Source organism: Hipposideros armiger, unplaced genomic scaffold (assembly GCF_001890085.2).
Source record: "Hipposideros armiger isolate ML-2016 unplaced genomic scaffold, ASM189008v1 scaffold_40, whole genome shotgun sequence".
Classification (NCBI taxonomy): Eukaryota; Metazoa; Chordata; class Mammalia; order Chiroptera; family Hipposideridae; genus Hipposideros; species Hipposideros armiger.
Window position 1 is genome coordinate 1,606,949 of NW_017731390.1, and position 9,149 is coordinate 1,616,097.

At 41.0% G+C, this 9,149-nt stretch overlaps 1 protein-coding gene across 2 annotated transcripts in view; it reads left to right on the forward strand.

The window, feature by feature from the left end:
• Positions 1-1,396: 1,396 nt before the first annotated feature.
• The window catches only part of SPOP (speckle type BTB/POZ protein), a 73,472-nt gene continuing 65,719 nt past the window's right edge, over positions 1,397-9,149 (forward strand). For both annotated transcript variants that reach the window (XM_019638800.1, XM_019638801.1), the window contains exon 1: positions 1,397-1,617. The gene's annotated coding sequence lies outside the window, so the exon portion shown is untranslated. The remainder of the gene's footprint in view (positions 1,618-9,149) is intronic.

The following is a 9,149-nucleotide window of genomic DNA, read 5'->3' on the forward strand; positions in this document are numbered from 1 at the left end:
CGTCATGAGTCAGTTACTAGTAACTGGTTTCTGGGTTACCCGTGGAGCACTCTGAATTTTCGCAAGGACTGAAAACCTTGCTGGCTTCAGCTAAAGGAATGAATGTTTGTTTATGATAATGTTGAGCGAAATCTAATTGGAAAGTTTCAAGCCATCAGCCTAATAGGTGACAAAAGCTCTTTCTGTTTCAAGCAGGGGAGACACAGTAACCACGTCATTGTCGAATTTAGGATCTCCATTTCTCGATCGTTTTTACTGAAATTCGGGTTGGGCAAGCTCTAGGAGTTTGGAGTATTTTGTCCATGATTCCTAGGATATTTTAAGCTGTCGGATTATAGGGTCTGCTTGTGTATTTGAAACTGGAAGACAGCCTGATGCTGTCAGGGGTTTATTCCCAAACCCCCGTGGCTTTGTTCTGGGGTTCCCAGCCTTCCTTGCTGAATACTCACCAGCCACCTGACGCCAGCATGCATGTGGCAAGAGACAGTCAGCACCGTCTCCTGGAGACAGTCCCACAGCAGCAGGACTTCCGGAAGCTGTTCAAAAGGCAGAGCCCACCTTTGTAACCCCATAACCCACAGGTTCGTTTGGTTCCTCTTTTGGGTCCAATGCCTCCTCAGGCATTTGTGTGCGTGTGTCAAGAGATAATGCCTGCTCCAGATTATTTGGCTTGATTCAATAAAAGTAATTTTTAAAGTTTACATTAAAAGAAAAAATTTTAACAATAATAAATACTTTATCACTGACGTTATTACTATAACGGGGAGATGACTTTTTTTCTCACAGGGCCAAGATGCTCTGAGGCTTTTTTTTTTTTTTTAACTAAACTCAGGAATTACTAAGGGCCCTTGGGAAATAGGATGTGAGGCCGACTGGGGACAGATGTCCACGACCACAAATTACCACTGAATCAGCTTCCTTTTACTTGTCACTTATGCTCACCTCCCTCCCCCCAACATGGTATTTATTATTTTTGTTTCCAAATGCTAAATTTTACAAGTTACTTTAAAAGACTCTCTAGCATTATAATAAAGTCCAAAAAACATTTTACTGACAGAAAAACGAGGTAATACATGCAAAAGTCGTTGGTAATCCGTAAACTGCTTGCATACATAAGTTGTTAAATGCCTGTATTGTTACGCTGCCCACCCTGCTCCTCCCCTCGGTGTGCCTCTATTTGGTCCTCGCACCTCCGAGCAGCCTGTGGCGCTCTGCACGCGATCCCCTCCGCGTTCCCGCCTCTTTCTTTTGAGGCCCCTCCTTCCCTTTAAATCTCCGGGCCCTGGTGAGACCCTTTGGGACGCATGCGCGCTAGGAAAAGTAGGCGGAGTCTTGAGGAAAAAGGAGGCGGGGCAGGAGAACCCAAGGAGAAGAGGGGAGGAGAGTAGAGTGGGCGGAGGCCGCGCGGGGTGGGGCCCGGCGGGTACGCGCTCTCTGCGTCGACGTGCTTACGCCATGACGCCCCGGTCGGTGTGTGTCGGTGTGTGTGTGAGTGTGCGCGTTCCGAGTGTGTGTGTGTTATTTGTGTATCGGCGGTCCCGCAGGTCCCGGATGTTGCGGACAGTATGAGGCGAGCGCAGGGGGACGGGGACCAGCAGCTGTCGCCGCCGCTCTCAGGTGAGTGGGGGGAGGAGAGTCGAGGGAGAGGGTTGTCTTGTCGGAGTGGGGGGGCGCCTCCCTTAAGAGGTGACTGACCCCCCCACTCCCCTTGTGTCCCCCCCACCCCTCCCACCAGCCACACATATACTCTTCTCTGCCCCATTTCCCACATCCCGGGTTACGTGGCTTGTTAATGCCAGAGCCAAATCAACCGTTCCTTCTCCCAATCCCAAGCATTCAGGAGACACAAACGCGCCCCCTGCCTTCACCCCCCCATCATTTTCTCAGCCCCATCCCCCTTGCCAAATAGTGAGCTGTCGCCTGCGGCGAGATGGGTGATTGCGCATGCGCGAGTGTGAACGAGCTAGGGGTGCTTGTTCGCTGCCCTCCGGGCGCATGCGCATCGCTGTGTTGCAGGGACCTGCGGGATAAAGAGCCTCTTGACCACGCGTTTGCCTTCTTCCCAGGCAGTGGGGTCGAGTTGCTGCCAGATAGTGAGCCTGTTGCTCCTATCTAAAAGGAAGAATTTAAATTATTTGAGGGACTAAACGACAAAGCACTATTCGCATCTAGTGTTGCCGTAGAGAGTCCCAGGCCACAAACTCCTCCCAGAGCTAACGTGCCCCACGCTGACCCTTCGTTTGAAACTGCCACAGCAGCTTCTAGTTCTAGCAATACTTTTCTTTACTCTCATCGTCATGCTGTACCTTTAATGCAGACATCCCCAAAATTTAGGAGTAGGTGCTCCAACCTATTCAGTTACTCGGGCAGGGGATTTTGGTAGGTTTTCTCAGGAGGACTAAGAGTTATTAAAAAAAAAAATGTAAGGGCGGGTTTTCCTTTTAGTAAAATTCTTTATTATCTTCACACAACTAGATAAGGTAGAGATAAAGAGCACACAATATAAGGCTTACAGTAGTAGCTGTAAATCAAGACATCAAGGTTCTCTCATTTCCAGCCCTCTCAGTGTGACCTATTTGCCTCTTTCATTGTAAAAGATCTTCCTCAGCGCTTTTGTTTTAGCTGTACATTATTGATGCTTTGTGAACATCACATGCAAACAAAAGCAATCTGAAACTACTGGTAGACGATAACTTACTCAGTGGAGGTTTTAACTTTTAAGTAATGAGAGTGATGTTTCTTTCGCTTTTGCAAGTAACAAACAGCAATTTAAAACAAGGAACTTTAATACTTCAGTGATCTAGGCCCTGGGTTTTCAGTTGGCAGTTGATTCATGGTCCTTTAATTTGCTTCCGTATTGCCACACTTTTGCATATTTTGTTGCTTCTTACCTCTGCCGTCAGAACAGGGTAAGGAAATGATAAACTCTTAGAGACAGAAGGTTTGCTGAGTAGCGTTGAAATTAATAGCTAAATTTGGGGGGAAGGGGGCATTTTCTGTGTTTTTCTCTTGTGTTGGCCAATCCTGTCTCCTGTCTGGATAACTGGGAATGGGATAAGTTAGTAAGCCTTATTTTCTATTCTCTTTCCTTTGTGTTCTTCCTTTGGTAGTCTCTCAAGGCTTTTTGGCGTGCCATTTTTAACTCAAGGACCTTATGTTCTTGGGCCTTAAAGTATATGTATTTTTTTCACTTCCCCATTTAACTGGCCTTTGCATGGTTCAGCTGTCTTTTGTGCTTTTTTTCTGTTGCCATGGTTACAGTGGGAAGCTAGGAATTTGGGAGGCATATCATCCTGTGTCCTGGGAAAGAGCTGGAGACTCATCTTTTTTTTTTCCCTTGTGTGAACACTGGGGAGTATAAATTACTGTGACAACCCCACACTTACAGGGTGAGGGTGGTTGATGTCCATTTGGTCCTTTGGTGACTTCTCCTTTTAGAGTTCTTCATAGTGGTTTGGTACTTGAAGATGTTTAATGTTGCCTATGTCCAGACTTTCATCAGGTTCTGGTGAAATCTTGGAATTAAAACTTTTGAGGTAATAAATGTCTATTTCTTTTTTCAGTAGGCTTTTATCATCTAGGATGCTTTGTGTTTATCTGGAAACATTTTATCTGGTTGAATCTACTAAAACCTCATTTAAAATTGTTATGGTACCAACGCATGAAATGCTTTTAGGATTAAGATGAATATCGTTAAATAATTGTTGTTGGTGCAGAGCTGTGTTTTTTAAAAAATAACTCTTTAAAATGGGTAAGACATGTACATACATAGGAAACAAAATTTTAAAAGTACACAGATACACAAAAAGAGTGAAAAATCTTTATTTTACTGTCCTCCTTATCCACCTAGTTACCCTCCCCAAGGGAAATTGTTACCTGTATCTTGTTTACCCTTCTAGAGACAGTCAGTGCTTTTACAAGCATATACACCTATATATTCTTTGGTGGTTTTGTTTTTGTTTGTTGTTTTACACAAATGATGAGAAGCCTATGCCCATTATTCTGCACTTTTCTTTTTTCACTTAATATATCTTGGCCATCATTCCATAGGGTACATAGAGTGTATCCCATTTTGAAAGATGGTAGGTATTCCATTGTATAGCTGTACCATCATTCATCCAACTTTTATTATTGGATACTTAAGTTGTTTCCAGAGCTGCAGTTAATTCCTTGTATGTACTTTTTATGTACATGGGTGTCTGTTGGGTAAATTCATAGAAGTGATCAGAGGATATATGCATTTTTAATATTGTTAGATATTGTTAAATTGCTTTCCACAGAGGTTATATGAATTTATATTCCTGCCAGCAGAGTATGAGACTACCTCTTTCCTCACCAACACTGTATTATCAAATATTTTTGTGCAGTCTTTTTTTTTTTAAAGATTTTTATTGGGGAATTGGGGGAAGGGGAACAGAGAAGTTGCTGTCGTTTTGTTCCTCAGTCTAGCCGTGGAGGACGCCGCCTCACCGGCCCAAGTCGGCACCATCACTACGCTCCTCCCGGGGGAGGCAGATTGGTCACCGGCCTCCAGACTGCCGCTCACTGGCCGCCGGCCGCCCACGCTGGCCGCTGGCCGCTGGCCACACACTGTAGCCCATGGCAACCCACTGCCACAGGGGCTGCAGCCTACGCCGTCGCCAGCGACCCATGGCATCCCAGCTCCAGGTTGAGCTGTTGTTCAGCATCTTAGCTGTAGAGGGCAGTGTCACTGGCCCTCATATGTGGGATCCAAACCGGGCCCTCTGGCGTCCTAAGCCAGCCCTCAACCATCACGCCACTCGGCCGGCCCTGTGCAGTCTTTTATGTAAAATTTTAAAATTCATTATATAGCTTGTTAAGCTTCATTACACCCAGGAGATGTGGATAAATACCATCAGTGTTTTGCAAATGGGGTTGGTGGTGGAAGATATTATTCGCCTGAAGAATAATGTCATGAGAATAAAGTCTGATGCCTGGATAATAGAGCAAACTCGTGACAGTGCTAGGAAGACATGTAAAACTTATAATTTCTTTCTTTAACTATTAGATGCTAGTTTTTCTGTGTGAAATTCTTTAAGCCCATAAGTTGAGGTTTTATGATCTTTTAATAGCTGTGACTCAAAATTGTTTATACAAGTGAACTGCCATTCTGTTGAGTAATTGAAAAGCTAACTCTGTTAAGGTACTTGACTGAGTACCTACACAGAATATTGGTACTAGTAATTTTTATTTATTTATTTTTAATTTTTTAATTTTTTATTTTTTTAGCTGAGCCATCCTGCCAACCTGTTGGCTCAGCTCAGGCCGGGACTCGAACCGCTGTTGCTCAGAGCTCAAACTCTTGAGCGAGCTCTTAACCAACTGAGCCACTCAGCCAGCACAGTACTAGTAATTTTTAAAAGCCTACTAATTGCAGAATACTTCACTATGAGCTGTGAGGAAATAGAAAAGAATTAAAAGATGACTGTGCCTGAAGGAGCTTATAGTCTTGATGGAAAACCACATCTCAATATATGAAATAATCAGAGAACAGTTAGAAAACAATGGGAACAGTAATACACTGTGTCCCTATGTAGAGAAGACTTCGTAAACTAGTGGTTAAGGTTTAAAGGAGAGTTCATTTGGGACGCTGTCCTGGAGGAAGTGCATTTTGCGCCTCCCCCACCCCCCCTTTTTTTTTTTAGTTATTTAAGTGAAAAAATTTAATCACACAGGAAAATTGAAAGAATAGTACAGTTATCACTTCTATACCAGTTATCCCCTAGATTCATCAATTGTGCACATTTTGCTATATTTGCTTTATCAATGTGCATGTATTTATATATATAATATATAAATTTTTATATTGCAGACACCATGACACCTTAATACTTTATGTTAGATACATCTTCTTAAAATAAATACAGTGTTTTACTTATTTGTTGTTATAATACATTGTCAGTTAAGGCAATTACCAGTAATTTCCTAAACCATCTAATATCCAGTTCATATTTTCCCAGTTGTCTCAAAGAAGACACCTTTTAGTTATTGGTATTTTTTTTCTCCAAAGATGTCTCTCTTTTTAAATCTAGAACAATTTATGTAGAAGCCACACGATATTGACTTTTTAAAGAGACCAAGCCATTTGTCTTATAGAATATATCACTTCTGGAATTTTCTGATTGTTTGCTCACAGTTTCCTTTAGTTTGTTCCTTTATCCCTGTATTTCCTATAAACTGGCAGTGAAGCATAAAGGCTTGATTAGATTCAGGTTAAACATTTTTTTTTTTAAAGATTTTTTTATTGGGGAATTGGGGGGATGGGAACAGTGCTGGGGGATTGGGGAAGGGGAACAGACAGGTTGCTGTCCCAAGCGAGTTCTTAACCATCGCGCCACTCGGCCGGCCCAGGTTAAACATTTTTTTTTTTTTTTTTGGATACCGAATACTTCATAGGTGTTGCTCTGTATCTCATACTGTGTCACAATAAGAGAAACATCATGTCCCACTAGTTTGATCATTTTTTTAAGATGATAAATACCAGACCTCTCCATTGTAAAGACTTTTTTTCCCCTTTGTAATTAGCAAGTCATCTGCAGAGTGGTGACACTTTGGCACCATACTATTATACTTCTCCAGCACCCTTTCATCTAATGATGATCCTTGCCTGAAGCAGTTATTTTTTTGCTTGTTGCAAAATGGTAATTTTCTAATTCTGCCATTCCCCCAATATTCTGTAAAAGCTTCCCTCATCAGTTAGGAATAAGTTATAATTTCTACCAAAAAGTTGAGGTAAATTCTTAATTTTTCCCTTTGACAATTTTCTAAGGAGATGGGTGTTGTAAGAATCAATTCCATTGGTGGCAAATGAATTGTTTCTTTCCTTGCTCTCTTTGTTTTAGTATCATTATAAACTCATGGATTTTAATTTATTCTGTGTTTTACCAGCAATTACAGACTTTTTTTAATGCTCAAAATGTCTCATATTTGGCCGGTGGGAGCCCTTTAAGTTTGGTTTATGAGCACTTCCTTGCCCTCTAGTCCAAGGAGTTCCTGGCTCACTTTCTGTTTTCCTGTCCTGGATGTGCACCTTCACACGTGTGTGTGTGTGTGTGTGTGTGTGTGTGTGATTTTCTTCTCTTTTAATTTTGTTGTTCATCTCCCTATGGAGCTTCTGGAACCAAGTTCTAAAAATTAAAGGTGCCTTTATTTTAACACAATGCACCTAGTGTTTGACTCACTTCTGTGCCACTTGGTGTTGCTGGATTCTGGGTTTTACACCTCACAGATTCCTTGTCCTGAATACTCTTTGTGAAAGACAGGTAGTATCTCTGAAGAGAGCATTGCTTCCCTACACCCCTGCCCCCCTTAGTATAATAAGATTCGCTGTAGAAGAGATCAGGGAATTTTCTTCTCTCATGAGCAACCTTGCTTTTTTTTTTTTTATGAGATGAAAGGTACACAAAATAAAATTTAGAGACTGAAATTGTGTTTATAAGCTTTCTGGGAGATGTGGGGTTTTGATTGTTATATAAAAACATCTTTGTGTGTATATGCACAAGTATGTATTTGTCTTTCCTCTCTTTTCCTTATTGCATGTATTTCTCCACACAGTTGGAGTGTTATGTAAGATTATGCTGTAATAGCATATTTTTTTCATTATCACTAGATGTTCATAATAAAAAAGGAGACAAATTTTTCTTAATTAGAGAAAAATTTCAGCTCGGCCATTAACTCTGACATCTAACTGTCTTAACTCGGTCTGGAACAGTGCTGAAGCCTGTGGATTTCTATCGTGTACTGTAGACTCGGGAGAAATGTCAGTGCATCCACAGTGTTTTCTGAAACTCCACCTCACTAATGAAGGTTAATGCCAATGAAAGATACAGGGGAGCTGCACTGTAAAGCTGGTTTTAGGGACTGGACTAATTCCTGCCTTAGCAGAAAATATTTTATTAGACTCTTAATGATGTAGTGATGTTTTGAATAATCTTCCTGATTTCAAGTTACTCAAAGCCTGAGAATAACAGTATTCTGAGATTTATCTGAAATCTTTTTTTTTTTTACCATCTTGTCATACTTAATTCCAAACTTTATAAGGTTATTCTCAACCTGGTTTCATAAAACAACACTGGCCCTATATTAAATTCTGGTTGTGTATTCAGGGAAGCACACCTGTTTCTCATGTTTGTTTTCAGGCATGGTGAATCACCCTGAAAGACTATGCTGACACATTTGCTCTAAGATCCAGTAGCTTTCCTTTTGTTTTTGACAAGCTCCCAATATAGGAAAAAAGATTCTAAAGTATAGCCTCATTAGGAAACACTTGGGCCTTCATTCTTAAAATTTTGGTCACATTTTAATAGAATTGGTAGGTGTTGCCTAGCTGCTCTGTGTGGCAAAGCTGGTCAAGCCACTTTGGGAGAAGCAGACATCAGAGTGGGAATTAAACATTCAGACAGTAACTCTTATTTGACCATGAAGACCTTTATTCTTGACTGTTCCTTTCTGAGAAGCTGTTGGCATAAATCTTCCTACTGTGGCACCAGCTACATCAAAGAAGGGCTTGCAGTAGTTCTCTGAAATCCTCTAATTCCTCCTATCTATATGCCAGTCTATTTATTTATTTGTAAGAAAAAATGTATATGCAGTCATTCATCTCCTTAATTTGAGATTTACATAATTCTTGGTATTTAGAAATGAGTACTACTTTCTGTTTCTATGATTTTGACTACTTTAGATACTTCATATGAGTGGAGTCATGCACTGTTTGTCCTTTTGTGTCAGGCTTATTTCACTTAGCATAATGTCCTTGAGGATCATTCATGTTATAGCATGTGTCAGAATTTCCTTCCTTTTTAAAGCAAAATAATTTTCCATTGTATGTCTAGACCACATTTTGTTTATTAATCTGTTAGTGGATACTTGGGTTGCTTCCACATTTTGGCTACTGCGAATAATGCTGCTATGAACATGGGGGTAAATATATCTCTTTGAGACCCTGCTTTCAGTTCTTTTGGCTAAATACCCAGAAATGGAATTGCTGAATCATATGGTAGTTCTATTTTTAATTTTTTTTGAGGAACTGCCATACTGTTTTCCATAATGGCTGCACCATTTTACATTTCTACCAACAGTGCACAGGATTCCAGTTTCTCTACATCCTTCCCAATGCTTGTTATTTTCTG